The sequence below is a fragment of the Sorex araneus genome, chromosome 6, assembly GCF_027595985.1.
Source record: "Sorex araneus isolate mSorAra2 chromosome 6, mSorAra2.pri, whole genome shotgun sequence".
In the NCBI taxonomy this organism is placed as follows: Eukaryota; Metazoa; Chordata; class Mammalia; order Eulipotyphla; family Soricidae; genus Sorex; species Sorex araneus.
The window spans coordinates 50,332,188-50,350,302 of record NC_073307.1 but is presented as its reverse complement, the minus strand read 5'-3'; positions in this window follow the sequence as shown (position 1 = coordinate 50,350,302).

Here is an 18,115-nt window from a genome sequence, read left to right as displayed (position 1 = left end):
CAGACCCGAATGGAGGAGGCTTGCTGAATTTAAAGATTTAAGCACATCTAGTTCTTAATGATTTCTAGTGACAGAGAGACTAAATGATTTTATGACCATCCTGTCACTGATGGAGACCAGTCGAGTATTGACAGATATTAAAAACGTATTCATGTTAACTAGACTGTGCAGACAGTGCACAGACTTTCTCAGGACATCGAATTAATGGTTTTCTTTCAGACAAAGAGACATAAAATACATAAGAAAGGTTACGGTTGGTCCTCATGTGGTGGCCACTAGAGAAAAAAACTACATCAGCCATATCCTTTCTAAGAATAATCAGTCTTAGCTACTATATAATGAATCCATCAGAGGCAATTATTGTATTGACTATAATGGTAGACAAACCCTGAGCTTGACCCTGCTCTGTATTCTCACTCAGATGAGAGATGGGTGCAAAACATGGGCACATCTTATCACCTGAATAGGCCAGCAAAGTGGAAATAGAATTTACCGGTGCATTTGCGAACAAGCTGAAACCAAACTTTGATCAATGTGCTGTGAATTACATCTTGGAGTTTCTTGTACTACCAAGGAATGTGAAGGACATATGAAGAAGCAAAGATAAATACGGAAGTGACTTTAAGGTTGTCTGTTCTCAAAAATTAGTTTCAAATGATACATGACAATTTAAATGTATTCAAGTCATGAGTTAGCCAACAGTTCAGAGTGCCTTTTGGTATTTATTTGTTGATATGGAGAGCAATTACCCAGAAGCTCTCTGTGGTTTTGCTCTAAAGGCAAAAGGATCTATGCATGTTGTTATATAAAAGCACTGACTGAGTCAATGTCACAGCAAGATATCATGGCCCCTCTCAGCGGTGCAAAGGCCCTTCCTGCATGTGACTTGCATGGGTGACCACAGGACCAGAAAACAAGAAATCTCAATGCATCATGGTGGAAACAGTGGCTTATTCTTTCAAATGTGACTTACTGATTACCTGCTATGTGTGAGGCACTTCAGCACTGTACAATGACTCTGGTGGAGAGAGGAACGCTCAAGAGAACCACTGGTTTTCTTTGAGAGGTAGTGATGTGAAGGGCAGGGCATGCATGGAGTGCATGTGACTGATGTTTGGTTCTTGGATTTTGCAGATCTGAACTGTGTGTCTGTTGATAGCTGGCTTTAAGGCAGAACCTGTAATAGTGCATTGCCTTGATTATGCATGTGCATCCTTATGTTGGGTATAAACTTAATGCTGTTGCTCATAGTAACTAAAATTTTATGATCAAGGTTTTATGTGAGAAACTTATTGTAATGACTATAAAGGTAGACAAACCATGAGTTTGACCCTGCCTTGTCTTCTAACTCAGATGAGAGATGGGTATAACACAACATGGGCTCATCTTACCACCTGAATTAAGCCTGCATTGTAAAAATACAAGAATTTAATGGTGTGTTTGCAAATGAACGAACACAAAACTTTAATCAATGCGGTGTGGATTCCATCTTGAAATAAATAAAAGCCCTATGAAGATGTAAGTCCTGATTAAACATGAGAATAAACCAAGAGACTCATTACCTGTACCAAACAAGACAGATTTCTTGTTTATACTTATTCCTTCACCCAAAGCTCCTCCAGAGTTGTCTCTGGCTCATATGAGCACAGAACATGAGCCTAAGTAAGTCAAGAAGCTCATCCCTGAAAGGGAGGAAGAAGCCTTGGGGGGTGTCTGCGGCCCAAACTCAAAGTGGCTCCTTCTCAAATGCTCTGAGAGGTATGGTCGCTTCATGCAGGGTTGCCAAATGTGGAAAGTAGCTCAGCTCTGCCACGCCTGGCGGGAGACTCCTCTGAGCTCTGAGCTCCATTGCTGGCTCCTGGCTGGGTTTCCCGCCCGTGAGCTCCCCAGATCGTGGGGTCCTTGGCGCTGACTACATAGAGCTCATGGCAGGCCACACAACTGAAGACAGCAGGCAGCCAGATTAGCCCCGGAAAGCCATTCATTATGAATTTTCAATATCTTCTAAAAGGGTGGCCCACCCTTAACTACATATTTATACATATTTACTTGATAATCAATAAAGGAAAATGACTGCATTATTCTGATTAAAATCTTAACTCTCCGAGTTCCTATAAAATCACAGGGAACGAGTCAGAAAGGAATAGAGAAGGCCTGGCCATTCCTGCTCCCCTCCGGCCTGTGATATATGGTATTTTCAAGCTGCGGGGAGAGCAGACACATTAAGAAAATAGTGCTAATGATATTAAAGTACTTTACAAGGCTTGTTACTAAGAGCTGACAAACCTGTCAAGTGTATAATGTAGGGGACCATCGTAACGTTCTCAGAAAACCATACCTCTACCCCATTTCACTGCAATCTCCTAATAAAGGAGCTGCTATAAATTCTCGCCAGCAATGGGCCCGAGCCATGCCTTCTCACCCCAATGTGAGGACATGATAAATATAAAAGAAAATGGCTGTCAGTTTTGGCGCCTGAACCTTATTACAAAGTCTTAATCTCACTGGCCTCAGCACCTTTTATCACCGCCTTGTTATGAGCTGATGGCTTTTTTATTTGCTGGGAGATGGAGGATGTGTCATCTGATGTCCTTTTATGTAGCCAGTGCTCTGTCCTCTCATGGAGGAAAAAAAACACATTTTATATGTTTATTACAGTAACCGATTAAGTGCGCGACTCTGGCTGTTGGTTCAGGTATGGTGCATTTTGGATGGTGCGGAGCTCTGGTTTTACATACATCATTAGGTGTATTTATGTGGATGGGACTCAAATAGGAAATTAATTTTCCCCTCTGCCTGGAGAAACAGTGTTGGCAGTCAGTGGAAGTGTTGATCCTCGCTATTATTGTTATTGGCGTTGGGCATTCTCGGTTCCAAGGTCAGCCGGAAATCCCCTGCTCTCACTTTCTTCTGTCTTTAAACAGCCTGGCCTGAGGAAGGAGGACACGTAAGCACTGAGCACTCAACCCCAGCTCTGGCTCCATCACTCTGATTCTTCACATGAGACAAATTGCCAAGATCTAAATATTAGCCGAAAAAGCTCCAGGCTCACTTCCCAGGGCGAGTGAGCATTTGAACTTCACTTGTTACCTTGGCCCTGCCAGAACAGGAGCCAGGAGTTGGTTTCTAGCAATCTGGGCCTGAACGTCTCTCATGCGCATTGAACCCTTCTGAGGAGGACTAAGAGCTTTGTCCTGTCTGCAGTGCCCGTCGTGTGGCTGAGAATGCAGCTTCAGAGCAGACAATGAGCTTTTTCCTTGGACATGGATGGAGAGAATCCTGCTGAGTGAAATGAGTCAGAGGGAGTGGGACAGACATGGAATGATGGCACTCATTTGTGTGATATAAAAAAAAAAAAACATTATATGAAACTAATACCCAAGGATAGCAGAAACAAGGCCTGGGAGGACTAGTTCATGGCTGAAAGCTTGCCATAAATGGTGAAATGGTGTTGTGGGGTAGAGGATAGCTAGAAGAGACCACTATGACAATGATACTTGGAAGTGATCACGCTGGACAAGAACTGAGTGCTGAAAGGAAGTAAAAGGATAAACATGATAACCCTTCAGTACCTGTATTTTAAACCACAATTTCCAAAAGGAAAGAAAGATAAAGAAAAAAAGTGCCTGCCATAGAGGCAAGTGTGGGAACTGGGGAAGGGGACCTAGGGACATTGGTGGTGGAAAATGTGCACTGGTGAAAGGACAGGTGATGGAACTTTGTATGACTGAGACTCAATGATGAACAGCTTTATAACTTTGCATCTCCCAGTGGTTCAGTTAAAAATAAATGCTGCTGTGTCAGAATAGGGCATTTGCCTTCATATGGCAAATCTGGCTTCTGTCCCCAGGACTCCTATGGACCCCTCAGCTCACCCAGGAGTGATCACTGAGCACAGAGTCAGGAGTAAGTCCTGAGCACTGCCCAGTGCGGCCCCAAAACCAAAATAAATAAATAAATAAAACTTGTTTCTTACAAGGCATCTTGGGGTGTTACTTCCTAAAATATATCAACCACGAGAAGATGGAGAAGTTGCTACAGGTAAGAAATGGCAGAGTTACCACTGCACCATGCAAATATAAGTACTGCTAACTTAGTTTCTTCTTGGTTTGGAAACTACACCTAGCAATGTTCAGGGCTTACTCCAGGTCCTGCACTCAGAAATCACTTAGAGCAGTGCTGGCGACTACCTTGGTTCGATCCTCAGCATCCTATAGAGTCCTTGAACACTGCCAGGAGTGATTCCTTAGTGCAGAGCCTAGAGTAAGACCCCAAGATGCCTTGTAAGCAGCCGTATTTATTTATTAATTTTGTTTTGGGGGCCAACCTGGAGGAGCTCAGAACTCCTGGCGAATACAGATAACTCTTAAATTAAAGATCTATCTATCACTGTCACTGTCACTGTCATCCCATTGCTCATCAATTTGCTCGAGCTGGTACCAGTAATGTCTCTATCGTGAGACTTGTTACTGTTTTTGGCATATCAAATACGTCATGGGTAGCTTGCCAGGCTCTGTTGTGTGGGTGAGATACTCTCAGTAGCTTGCCGGGCTCTCCGAGAGGGGAGGAGGAATTGAACCTTGGTCAGCCACATGCAAGGTGAATGTCCTACCCACTGCACTATCTATCTATGTTTCTATTTAATCTTAAAAGGCTTGAGTCTATTCTGTCTGCTTTCCAGAGAGGGTTTGAAGGTGCCGAGGGAGTTAGTAACCTGCTCAAGATCAAAATGTTTGCAGAGGAAGGGAAAGGGTGGCCCTACCCTCTGTACTATAACCATCAGATGGTTGTGTTTGGGGTCTGGGATACTGGCTGTGCACTCAGGAATCTCTCAATGAGATGAAGTTATCCAGAGATGCCCCCAATCACAAGAAGACCAGCTGTGGATGAGGACTCTGTGACTAGAACCATTGACATCCATAGATCTGTAGTAAAAATTTTCAAATGAGCAAACCAGCATCGCCAAAGCAAACCTGCAGACCTATAGGTCTGATAGTTAACTCAGAAAGGAAAGCACCCTTTTCCAGATGACCTTCCGCCTCTAGCTCCCCCACTCCCCAAATGGACAGAAAGGCAAGAAGTGAACTCTAGGAGGCAATGAATGGTTGATATTTTTACATCTGTTTGACATCTGCAAGGGTGAAGGTAAAAGGTTTGAGCTTTCCCTCCTAAGCTTTAGATCCTTTTGCTTGTGAATTGGCAGCAAAATACACAAAGGATGGTGGGATATGCAGCAATCCAGATGCAGGAATCGTGTTGGTTACTTATCTGTCCTTCCTTTTATTTCTCGGTCAATAGGTCACAGTTTGAAAGCTCCCACCCACTTCCCAACACACACGTGAAACCATCAATGTGTTTCCTACTTCCTATGCCAGCCCCCTTCGTTTTTCAAATGTCACAGTCTTGATTAATTTTCCCTTGCCTTTTATGCTCTGCTGACATTTGGGAACCAATTCTCCTTGGAGAACCAACTTCCCCTACCCTAGACCACGCCACAGGTCTGTAAGTCAAAATGAAAATTAGCATCACTCTTGAGATCTCCACCCCGGGCATGTGGAAGATGGTATAATTCCTCCGTTGTGACCATCAGGGATCATGTGACTGGCTCTGTTGTTTCACGTTTGGAGAAGATAAGAGGACAGACAAAAAACCTGCTCTGGGGGGTGGGGGGCTATGCTTGGGAATAATTCATGTGGGGAAACCTCCCAACTACCAGTCATAGCACTGAAGGCAACTCCTTCCATGAATATGAACATCAACAACAAAATCTAAAAATAGACATAGCTTCTGAAGTGGTACTTGATTTTATTTCCAGGTTTCATAAGCAATGCTTTTCTGGCTCACTGCTCAGAGTCCACTACTGGTATTGCTGAGTGTTATGGTGGGTAAGGAGGGTGGGAGGTCTTCGCAGTGCCAGGGTTCAAACCCGGTACTCCCCCATGCAAAGAATACCTTCTGGCTCATTGAGCTATGAGCTATCTTTATGGAACAATCTTAAAATTTCACTAGTCTCTCTCTGATCCCATCCTTATCCTTTCCATGGTCATAATTTATTATTATCTTAATTGTAATAGGTCTTTTGTATGGTGGGGTTTTTTTTTGTTTTTTTCTTTTGCTTTTTGGGTCATACCCAGTGATGCATAGGGGTCACTCCTGGCTCATGCACTCAGGAATTACCCCTGGCGGTGCTCAGGGGACCATATGGGATGCTGGGTTTCGAACCCGGGTTGGCCATGTGCAAGGCAAACTCCTTACCCGCTGTGCTATCGCTCCAGCCCCAGGTCTTTTATATGGAAGAGGCAATCCACCATGTAAATTTAGAACATCGTGGAAAATAAAAACATTATGTAATGATGACAAATGCTTGATCCTGGATTACAAAACTCAGATTAATAAGCAGAAGGGGGACATAGGGAAGAAAGAGGTGGACAGAGATGACATAGTGATGGAGGATGCTGGACACTTTGGTGTTGGGAGGAATGCAGAAACTTTGTACACCAAAGTGACAAGTCTTGAGTTGTTCTAAGCATGACAACTTAAAAATTATAAGCATGAGAACTGTCAACCAGAAATGCAAACGATCATAATGAATACTTTGCACAATTATATGACAACAAATCAGAAAACCAAGAACAAAAGGAAAGATTTCTAGTTTTTAACTTTCCAACACTGAATTGTGAAGAAACAGAAACATCTAAATGGACTGATAAAAACAGCATATTGAAACAATAATAATAACAACTGTCACTGTCATCCCGTTGCTCATCAATTTGTTCGAGCGGGCACTGGTAACGTCTCTCATTGAGAGACTTATTGTTACTGTTTTTGGCATATCCAATACGCACGAGTAGCTTGCCAGGCTCTGCCGTGCAGGCTCCATACTCTCAGTAGCTTGCCGGGCTCTCCGAGAGGGGCAGTATAAGAATAGAACATAGGTTGGCCGTGTGAAAGGCGAAAGTCCAATCGCTGTGCTATCGCTCCAGCCCAATAATAACAATAATAATAATAATAATAATTATAAACATTCTAGCAAATATAAACCCAGAACCTAGAATAGAATCCCCAAAATGCAAAGGTGGAACACACCCAAACTTATTTCACCAGGCCAGCTTTAGCCTGGATTCCAAAACCAAGTAAGAATGTTACAAGTTAACAAAATAATTGACCTGCAGGATAGTATCATGAAGGATCATAAATGCAAAAGTTATCAACAACATTCTAGTTGACAAAATTTACCAACACAATAAAAGGATGTAATAACATCATGGGAGTGAAGCTGACTTCTATTAAATAAAAGGATGCAAGAACAGCTTATGGCATACAAGTCAACGGACATGCTGTACCACATCAGCAGAATGAAGAGGAGCCCCCGAAAATCCTCTTAATTAAGGGCAGATACAATAAAATCATAAACAACCTCATGTTCGATGGGAAAAGATAAAAGCTATATTATAAAATCAAGAAAATATAATAAAGATTTCTAGTTTCCCCACTTCTAGTCAACAAAATACTAGAACTGCATATCAGAGCAATGAAGTCAGAAAAAGACATAAACGACATCCAAATTTTAAGGAATAAACACAATCATCTATGTTCAGAGTATCGGATCTCATATGTATGAAATGCCAAGGAACTCATGTTTCAAAAGTTTGAGCTAAAAGAGTCAGTAAACATGAAGCATAAGAAATCAACATACAAAAATCAGTTGCATGGTTTAATGTAGTCTTATTTGTTTATTGTTGCTTCCACTCGTTTGCTCAATGGTGTTTCATCTTTAGCTTCAATGTCTTGGAGGGCTTTGCCTATGTTTTCTTCCATATGCCTTATAGATACAGGTCTGGTATTGAGGTCTTTAATCCAGAAGCTTCTGTACCTCCAAAGAAACGTTGACCAAGATACAGAGATAGCCCACAAAATGTTAAGAATTAGTAACCCAATACCAATAGGACAAAGGGTTAATATCCAAGATATATAAGCGGCTAGTAGAACTCTATAAGAAAAATAATCCAACCTCATAAAAACTAGGGAGAAGAAATAAATAGAAACTCCCTCAAGAAGAAATAAAAATGATCAAAAGGTAAACAAAAAAAGATGCTCTACATCGCTAATCGTCAGGGAGATGCAAATCAAAACAACAATGAGTTATCATTTCACACCCCAGATACTGACACACATCAAAAAAGACCTATAAAAACCAGTGTTGGTGCAGATGCAGGAGGAAGGGACTCTCATTCTTTGTTAGAAACGCTGACTGACTGGTTCAGCCTTTTTGGAAAACAATATGGGTATTCCTAAAAAAACTAGAAACTGGGCTTTCATATGACCCAGCAATACCACTTTTGTAAATATACCCTGGGGACACAAAAACAAACAGCACAAATGCCATCTGCACTTTTAGGTTCAATAACCAGAATCTGGAAACAACCCGAGTGGCCGAGAACAGATAAGGAAACTGGTATATCTACACAATGGAATACTATGCAGCTGTTAGAAAAAATGAAGTCATGAAATTCACTTATACATAAATGGACATGGAAAGCATCATGCTGAGTGAAATAAGTCAGAAGGAAATTGACAGACATAGAATGATTTCAGTCATTTGTGGGACATAAAAATACACAGTATGAGACTAAAACCCAAGGACAGTAGAAACACTGGCTAGGAGGATTGGCCCACAGTTGGAAGCCTACCTCAAGAGCAGGGGTCACGGCGGGGGGGGGGGGGAGACAGGAATGTGAAGGAACCACTATGGGAATGATAGTTGGAAATGATAATTCTGGATAAGAACTGTGTGCTGAAATTATGTAAAAGAAGAAATACAATAAGCTCTCAGTATCTGTACTGAAAACCATAATGCCCAATGGAGAGAGCGAGGGAGAGAGAGAGACAGGGAGAGACAGAGATAGGGACAGAGACATAGAGAGATACAGACAGACATACAGAGACAGAGAGACAGAGAAACAGAGAGAGAAAAGTACCTGCAATAGAGACAGGCTGGAAGTGGAGATGAAGGGAAGAAAACTAGGGTTACTGGTGGTGGGAAATATACATGGGTGGAGGGAATGATGTTGGAAAATTGTGTGACTTGGAAACCTGATTATAAACAGCTTTGTAATTGTGTATCTCCTAGTGACTCAATTAAAAAAATTAAATTAAAAAAACAGCTGCATGACTACTGGAGCGATAGCACAGCAGGGTAGGGCTTTTGCCTTGCACGCAGCTGACCCAGGTTTGATTCCTCCACCCCTCTCGGAGAGCCTGACAAGCTACCAAGAATATCCCGCCCTCACAGCAGAGTCTAGCAAGCTAACATGGCATATTTGACATGCTCAAAACAGTAACAACAAGTCTCACAATGGAGGCGTTACTGGTGCCCGCTCAAGCAAATCGATGAACAATGGGATGACAGTGCTACAGTGCTACAGCTGCATGACTGTATATAAAAATGAGATAATTGAAAGAAAATTGTGAAAATACTACTTAAAGTAGCATCTGGACAATTAAATACTTACAAATAAATTTAACTCAGGAGATGAGATCTACACACTGAAAGGAAAAATAAACAAAGTAATGGATGATACAAATAAACGGGAAGATAGTCCATAATCATGGACTGGAAGAATTGTACTTTGACATATCCATATAATCAGGGGCAGCATACTACTGGAGTAAGGTACTTGCCTTGAACATGTCCAATCCCTGTTTGATCCCCAGCACTGCATATGGTGTACTGAGCACTGCCAGAGTGATTACTAAGCAAAGATCCAGATGTAAGTCCTGAGTACCAACAAGCATAGCCTAAAAAGACAAAAATAAACTAAAGTAACATAAAATATTCATACAAGTCATTTATAAATTCCACAAAATCTCTATCTAAACACCACTGAGATTTTCCTATAAGAGAAGTAATTCTAAAATCAAACAAAATACAAAACATTACAAACAGTCCACACCATTTTAAGAAAGAAGAATGAAGCATCACATATCCTGATTTCAAACTATACTACAAAACAGTAGTTATCAATGGTATGTTTTTGTTACATTTTTAAAGCCCTATAAAAGAAAATTCATGCATAGCAATTATATATAACAAAGCAACAAGCACAGAGTAACTGGAGAGATAATACAGAAAGTACGGCTTGACTTGCATATGGCCAACCCAGGTTTAGTCCCATATGGTCCCTTGAGCCTTTCAGGAGTAATTCCCAAATGCAGAACTGGGAGTAAGTCTTGAGCACAGCTATTTTAACCAAAAAACAGACCAAACATACAAACAAACAAATAAAAACAAAGACAACCCCCCTAAAACAAATAAATGCACAAGCAAATGCTCAATGTTTGATCAGGGAGTCAAAGTCTCCTTAGTGAGCACTCAGAAAAAAATTCACAGAAGGGAACTCTGGCATCCTAAAGTAAGAGTCAAATGCAGAGAATCAGTTTGAACTAGTTCCTCGTTTCGGGGATCCAGGGACAGGAAAATGGGCTGGAGCCCAGGGATGCAGCAGGTATGATTTCGATCCCTAGCATCACAGGGTCCCTTGTGCCCTGCCAGGAGCAACCCCCAAACATGGAGTTGGCCTTAAGTGTCACCATTTGGTGCCCTCAAAACCAAAAAGTAAACCATAACAAGTACCATGTTTTAAGACCTTTTGGCCTATGAAGGTACCCTTACAAAAACAAAGAACATCTAATATGCTGTTGGGTAGAGAATTTATACCACAAAAAATACAGTGAAAGTAGTCATAGTGCAGATGGGAGACAGATAATGAAATCTTCCATAGCAACAAAGATGCCTGTGCTCCCTCTATGGAGTACAAAGTCTTCTTGGACTCTGACAGACAGCACTTTCCCCCGATTTACAAATGAGACCATCAGTGACCACACATTGGTTAAGTCGCTGTTACGGCAAGTGACATGTGGGATTTGAACCCAACTATGTGTAGCACATGCCTCAGGCTTAGAAATATCAGGACCCACTCCCTCTCTCAACTGTCAAACCAGGGAGCTGTTGCAAAGGATGGGGTATGCCTTGGCCTTTGCTTTCTGATAATTAAAAAAAAATCATTTCTTCAAGCACAGAATCAGTATTTGCCACATGCTCTCAAGCTCATTTTTACAACAGAATTATCTCTTTGACAACCAGGCACCAAAGTGATCTCTTTTGAAAACTAGGCCACAATCAGTTAAAATAGAAATGCCGAATGCACGGTGTGCTTTAATTTAAGTCTTGGAAAACAGCTTGGCCAAAAAAGACTTTTGTGAGTCACAGAGTATTTCAATCTGTCATTTTGCATTGACCTTCATGGGGCTGAAATATATTGTGCTGGACCTGTGAAGCTTATGAGAATGATATTAAAGTTGGTAATATTTTTTAAAATCTTATTTTATATCCACTCTGATTTTTCACTTTGCTGTGTATGGTTCTGAAAGCAAGGATGCTATGGAAAGATCTGAAGATCTGATCAACTCTTGTTAATTCTCTTGTTAGGATTTATTAAGGATAATTCAGTAAATCACTGTAAAGGGAGGATGTTTACTGACATCAAATGAAGAGAATCCCATATATACAGAGTTGAAGGTTTCTTAATAGTTCACTGCATACTGGATCTTGTTCTAAGATTTGATGAACGTCTGTTGAACTTTTGATTCAAGTGCTCTGTCATTTCTTGGAGATTGCATATGCAAGAATAATTGGAATAACTTACTTTAAATCTTGTCTCATTGAATATAACTCTTCTATAATCTGTTTCTCCCATTTTAATTTTTGCCCTTCAATAATCGGAAAAATGATTCTTTCTAATGGAGTGGATCTTTTGCCTATTGATCAATTCTGCCACATACCTCCTAACAATTTCTCTTAAAAGAGTCAGCTATTTTCCACCAATGGTGGGAGTTGGAAACTGCTGAAATGAGTTTCTTTCCAAATGGCATTGAAACCATGCAAATACTGATGCCACTTGAGGAAGACACTGGGCGTGGAAGTTGGAGAAAAAACTTAGCATCTTTCCAAAAATATTTAGCATTTTAAAAAACATCAGCTCCAAAGCTCTAGGTGATAAACACTTTAGTTTTTCTATCAAAATAATTCCCCCAAATTGGTAAGTGATGTATCTATTTAAAATGAATGAACCTAACTCTTAACTTCTGAAGGGTAGAGGCCTCCCCCTGGGAGCCTTCAGGGTGCTGTAAGCCACTTAGCAAACCGGGCCAGTAAGTGCAATGCAAGAGTCAGAGGAGAAGGTATGCTCAGTGTTGGGAGATGACGGGAACCTCTAGGAATACCTGCCAGTGTTCTGGAGCCACCAGAGGCACACCTGGCAGAGTTCTGGGAACTTCCAGGGATATTCTGTGATTCCAGGGGCACATCCAGTGCCAGAGATATGGTTCTCACCCCAGTGCTGCCTTCCTGATCACCACACTCTTCTCTGTGTGAAAAGAACCTTTCTTTTCTCTGTTAACAGGTTATTCTAACCACATGGTCATCACTGTAAAAAATAAAATAAATAAAAATGAAAAACAAAAAATAAAACCAAGTCAATTCTGGATAAAGATGCCTATAAAACTCCAAAGGGAAAGAGCATCTCCTGCAGAGCCATAATATTCAAAAAATAAGAACGATGTCAACAGTGCAAAGTCTGTCCCAGCTTCTCATAGTGTCCAAGAGAGAAAGCGTTCACATCACTGAGACATTAACCCAAGGAAGAGTAAGACCAAGAGAAACTGGAAGACCCAAGTCAGGATACAATCGAAGCATGCCACAACAGTGTGATTGGGAAGAGTCCAGAGAGACAGCTGTGCCCCAAACAAGGGGAGCTACTGTAGACCAAGGTAGACCAGAAGGCCCTGAAGAGATTTCTTCGAAGTACTGATAGAGTCACTGAACACTGTCTTTGGAGGAAGGTCAAAAGCAGAAAGAGAATTTAGATATGGTTTACTAGCAACTCTTTAGAAAGCTAAGTAAACGGGAATTTAAAAATGGGTAGTGGGGACAATTATTAACAAGAGACATTGTGTGGGTGGGGTGAAAGTGGGAATTTGCTTTTCAGCAAACTCTATGTAGAATTTATCAGTAAAAATACACACTGAACATTGTCTTTTAGAAGTTCCAATTTAACTGGATGAACAAAATAATGGCATGGGTAGAGTTGAAAAGGAGCAAAACAGTCCACAGAGTGGATCTTCATCTTTAGTGAAAAACCAATAATATTTCCCCAAACTCTAATAATTCCAAGATTGAGAAGAGGAAGTAGAAGGGGGTAATAAGTAGCAACAACGGCACTGTCTGTTCTGTGGGGAAGAGAATTCTGAAGGAATGAAAAGAAAAAAATTATTCAGGAAATTGTTGCCTTTAGAAAATGGGAAATGAGCTGGAGGGTAGATTGAGTGAGGATGGGTCTTCTCTTTAAAGTGCTTAAATGTTCACAGCTATCACTGGTATAATCACACTACATATAAACTGCACTTTATGGGACTATATTCCATTTAGAGAGAAATCCAAAGCTTAGTCTGAAGGATCGTCAGAGTTGGCAGTACAGGGACTTTTTAATAGGCCATGCTCTCATTCTACCAAGAATGAAACCCATATCCCAAACCCACTAGTGTAACAGCTATATGAAATATACTCCCAACAGCTCACTCAGCTTATACCTGGGGTGCGTTTTAGCAGTGAGTTCACACTGCCAATGGCAAAGTGCCCAGGACTCAAGCTCTTCAAACTTGTTTTTACAAATACAAGGAAATCATCTTTTTTTTTTTCTGAAGGAAATACAGAAAGACTCTGAGGTTTTGACAGTTTCCTAACTATAACACAAGCTTGACTGTCACTCAAATCACTTAATATCACCAACCCTCAAAGTCCACCACATTACCAGCACCATGCTAAGCAGTTCCACGACCATTAGTTATACAATGACAAGGTTGTGGGTTTTCTCATTTGGAGACTGAGAAGTGGGGGACTCACGTGTGTCTCATGAGTCTACAGGGTCTCATATTTTCAGAAAACAAAAATGGATTCCCTCAGTCAAACTGTGTTCCCCCAATTCAGATAACTGCACCAGCCTCCTTACTAAACAGTGACCCACTTGCTTTCATTTACAGCAGTTGATTAGAGAGAGAACTGGAAGAAAGTGGACAACTCCATATTCATGGGACGACTGTTTCCCCAAATATTCTTAATATAACTTTCTTGCTGCCTCAGGTTCAATTTCCTTTAGAAATAATGAGTATGTTTGGTGTTCATGGGAGCCTATTGCTTATTTGCTGCTATTGGCAATTTGCACATGAATCCATTTGCACATGCAAATGTACTCAAATCATGTCTTATATGTTAAAAAAATAGTAATAGTATAGCCAGTTGGAGTGGTTAGAATTTCTTATCTTTAGTTCTTTCTAAAGTCACATGAGGAGTATTGAGTATATCGACGTATGCCTGGTGGTTCTCGGCCACCTCTCTTTCAACAGGAAATCTCATATTTAATGGCATATTATTTTTTTACATGTGTCAACATTTTTTATATAAACTGCCTTGTGTGGAATCTAGGATTTGTGGGAGAAGATATATAAATTAAATCTCATTGCTATGTAAAATTTGCTTTGAAGTAAAAGTGCCCAAATAAGGAACTTTTGCAATCAAATCATTTCAGCATGAATCTATTAAAAGAAAAAGCTTTGATCAAGTAAACTTTTAAAATAACAGTATTTGGGGACAAATACATTTTGAAATAGATTCGCATGGACCAACACTCTTTTGGGCACATTTATTCTCTAGGTATGACTTTTCCCATTTCAATGAGAGGGACTTTCGAATAAGTGCCTTTTCCCAAAATGTGGAAAAACAACCTCCAGGACAAAGTGAATTTCACACAGACCCTGAAACAACACTTAAATTGTTCATCCGATTAAACAGTACATTCCCTTCCTAGATATTGTGGGGACAAACTGATCCTGCATCCTGTCCAAAAATTAACACAATGCAGATTAGTAAATTTTTACTTTAAAAAATAAAAAGCATGTTAAGCCTAGTCAGTATCCAATTGTATATGCTACATGAAGCAAACTAATTACCACCACTGCGAATGGTACATTTCATGACAATTTACACAAAGGAATTCGGTAACTAGTTCTATCACATATGTGTAACCTATATTATAATTTGAATTTTATAGTGGAACTGAAATTCTCTCCTTCCCTAAAGCCCACTACAAATAAATTGTAAGATGTATGATCAGAACACGAGGCTCTGATTCTTTGATAGATTTTCAGTAAAGATTCTTAGGAGAAATGCTTGAGCTGTTCTTTTTTTTTAAAGCTACTTTGCTAAATTGCTTTCTGACCAGACTTGAGAATATTAGCAAAGTCTGGCTCTGTTCTCGTCTCAATTTGAATATTAACAGCCACAGTTTTACAGCCACTCTGCCTTGAGTAATGCACTTGGCTCCCACAATTCAGCAGTCCAGTCTCTCTCCTCCTCAGCTGGCCCTGGCCCTTGGAATGTTTGCGTGGTGTCACCGTGAATGTGCTCAGAGCAGAGTTATATGGCATCATTTGGAGAAACATTGCGTTAATAACCAGAGTTCAAGGGCAAAGGATATAAACGCAGCAAATTACAAGTCTGAGCAGATATATGGCTTTGGCTAAAAGGGACATGGGCTGCTACTTTATTTCCTAGGCACTGGTGCTCTTGAGAAGGTGATAGAACACACTATGGCATCTTTAAAAACTGCAATCCAGCTTTGGGAAACAGCACACGGGCTCCCGTCAGAGAGAAAGTGAGTGCAAGGACCACCAATGATGGTTTTCTTAATGAGAGAATATGGCTTGCTATAGAGTACCTTAGGTTTCAGAGATAATTTCACAGATGATAATATCATTTTATATTTTATGTGCCATTGAGGAGGGAAAGAAGAAGCTTGCTGGAAACCTAAGGTTCAACAGAGGTCCTCAAATGGCCACTTGCCCCAGTTGTGAAGGATTTCTCGATACGCCCGCTGCACCCATAAGAGCCAGGGGACAGTACCCAAGTTCAGCAATAGGACAGGGCAGAAGTGGGGTATATCTATAGGCTGAGGGCACAATTAGCTCAGTAACTAAATAGATGGGAGCCAAACCTACAGTAACTAAATAGGTAGGAGAAACAAAACTAATTTTTGTCAAGGAACCAAGGCACAACTTCTTTAGTCACAAAAATAAGTCTTTTTTTTTTTTACAAAAATAAGTCTTGATAAAAAGTTAAATTGAAGAAACAATTTTTACCTATCACATTTCTAGGTATTTTTAGTCTCAGTATCATGAACTATGGACTTAAAAAATGTGTGGCTCTGGATATTGGAACATTTTGTGACTGACACCCAATCATGTATGACTTTGTAACTGTGTATCTCATGGGGATTCAATTTAAAAACTTTAATCCGCAATTACCTCTGAAACTTAAGGTACTTTATAGCAAACCATATAAATAAATAAATAAAATAAAAAGACTTCCAAGAATATAAAAACGTGAGGCTTGATATTTTTTCATTGGGCAGAGATTTTTTTCCCCTTATATATAACACTATTTGCCATATGCAATGTAGCAGCTTAGAAAGTACTATGAAAATCATCAAAATGTTCATTAGAGCATGGCTCATGAAATTCTTTTCTTAGTTTTTTGAATTATCTTAAACTTAGAACATAAAAAATGCCTTAAACATGTTCCTAAGTGATGCATTTACTTTACCAACATCTATATTTAACTTAACTACCCAACAACAAAGAAAAAATTCAATTACATTATAAATATATATGCACTGTTTGTGTATATTCACTGAAACTTTAGATTGTTTTTGCAAGAGGATTAATATGGTTGCTTTCTACTAATATCCCACAAATGTTCCTTTGACCTAATATAATATTTTTACAAAACCTCATCAAGTCAAGTGCATGCTTTCCTAAGTATTTAAACAGTCACACAAAAACAATAAATTCTGGAACAAAATATGCCTAGATTGAATTTATATGTGCACTAATTTTTGTCTAGCCGGACAGAATTCTTAGGCTTTTATATATTTTTTCTTTCTCTTTTTCTTCCCCCCTGAATTTATGTTGTGCTATTACTCTAGGGTACTTCAGAGATACATGCATGCTACGAAGGTTTTGCTACTCACATCCAACAAGCTTACTTTTCAGCCCCATCAGAGGGGAAACGCTTCTGTGTTCTGTGTTCCTCAGTCACACCGCGTGCAAAGTTCATCATGGGAACTTTCTTTTTCTTAGTTCCGATCACCAGCTGGGCAAAAAGGCATAGTGGTGAGTCTAAAGCACAATGAGCTAGAATCTTATTTCCACCCCAACCCCCCACCAGAGGAAAATTCAGGCGTTTTTCCTCCCTAGGATTGCGTTGTCAGAGGTGAACGGAACATCACTGACCAGGACTGACCTGGCTCTTGATGTGGCACGGATTGTCCTTGGCAGGGACTGTGGCAGGAGGAACCGACCGCCGGCCTGACCTTCGGGTGCCCTGGAGGTGCCTGGGACAGTGCGACTGTTTCCATTTCCCACTTGCACCGCGCAGCCGCGCGCATTTCCACTCTCGTCCTCTCTGTCGCCTTCAAACCGACTCTCAAACGAATGACTTTGCCAAAGGACTCGCTTCTTATATCAAACGCCCCCAAACCACCAAACCACGCTCTGACCACCCCCCACCCTCAAATCAAACACATTCAAATTACTCCTGGGTTTCCAACTGGTAAATGTGAAATACTTTTGTATATAAAAAAAATCTATGTGTTCCAATATGCAAAGTTGATATCTAGAAGCCATTGATTATATTCTTTGGAGGGTTTTTTTTTTTTTAATCGCTCCTATCCGTTTGTCTTCAACCTTGCACAGACCACCTAAAATGCATTTCTTCCTCTCTCCTGTTTATTGGGGTGAAAAAACCTTTCGACGACTTGAGTGGGGCCCTGACTGAGGGCTTACAAGGGATGGAGGTGTTTCTCGGATGCTGGTGGAGCATCATTCACATAAATGACAAATGACAGTTAGAAGCTGTGTGCAATTTGGCCAGGGGGAGGCTGAGGGATGGTTCGGAGGGTGGAATGATTTGCCGGGCCGCATCCGTCCAAAGGGCCGTGAGTCT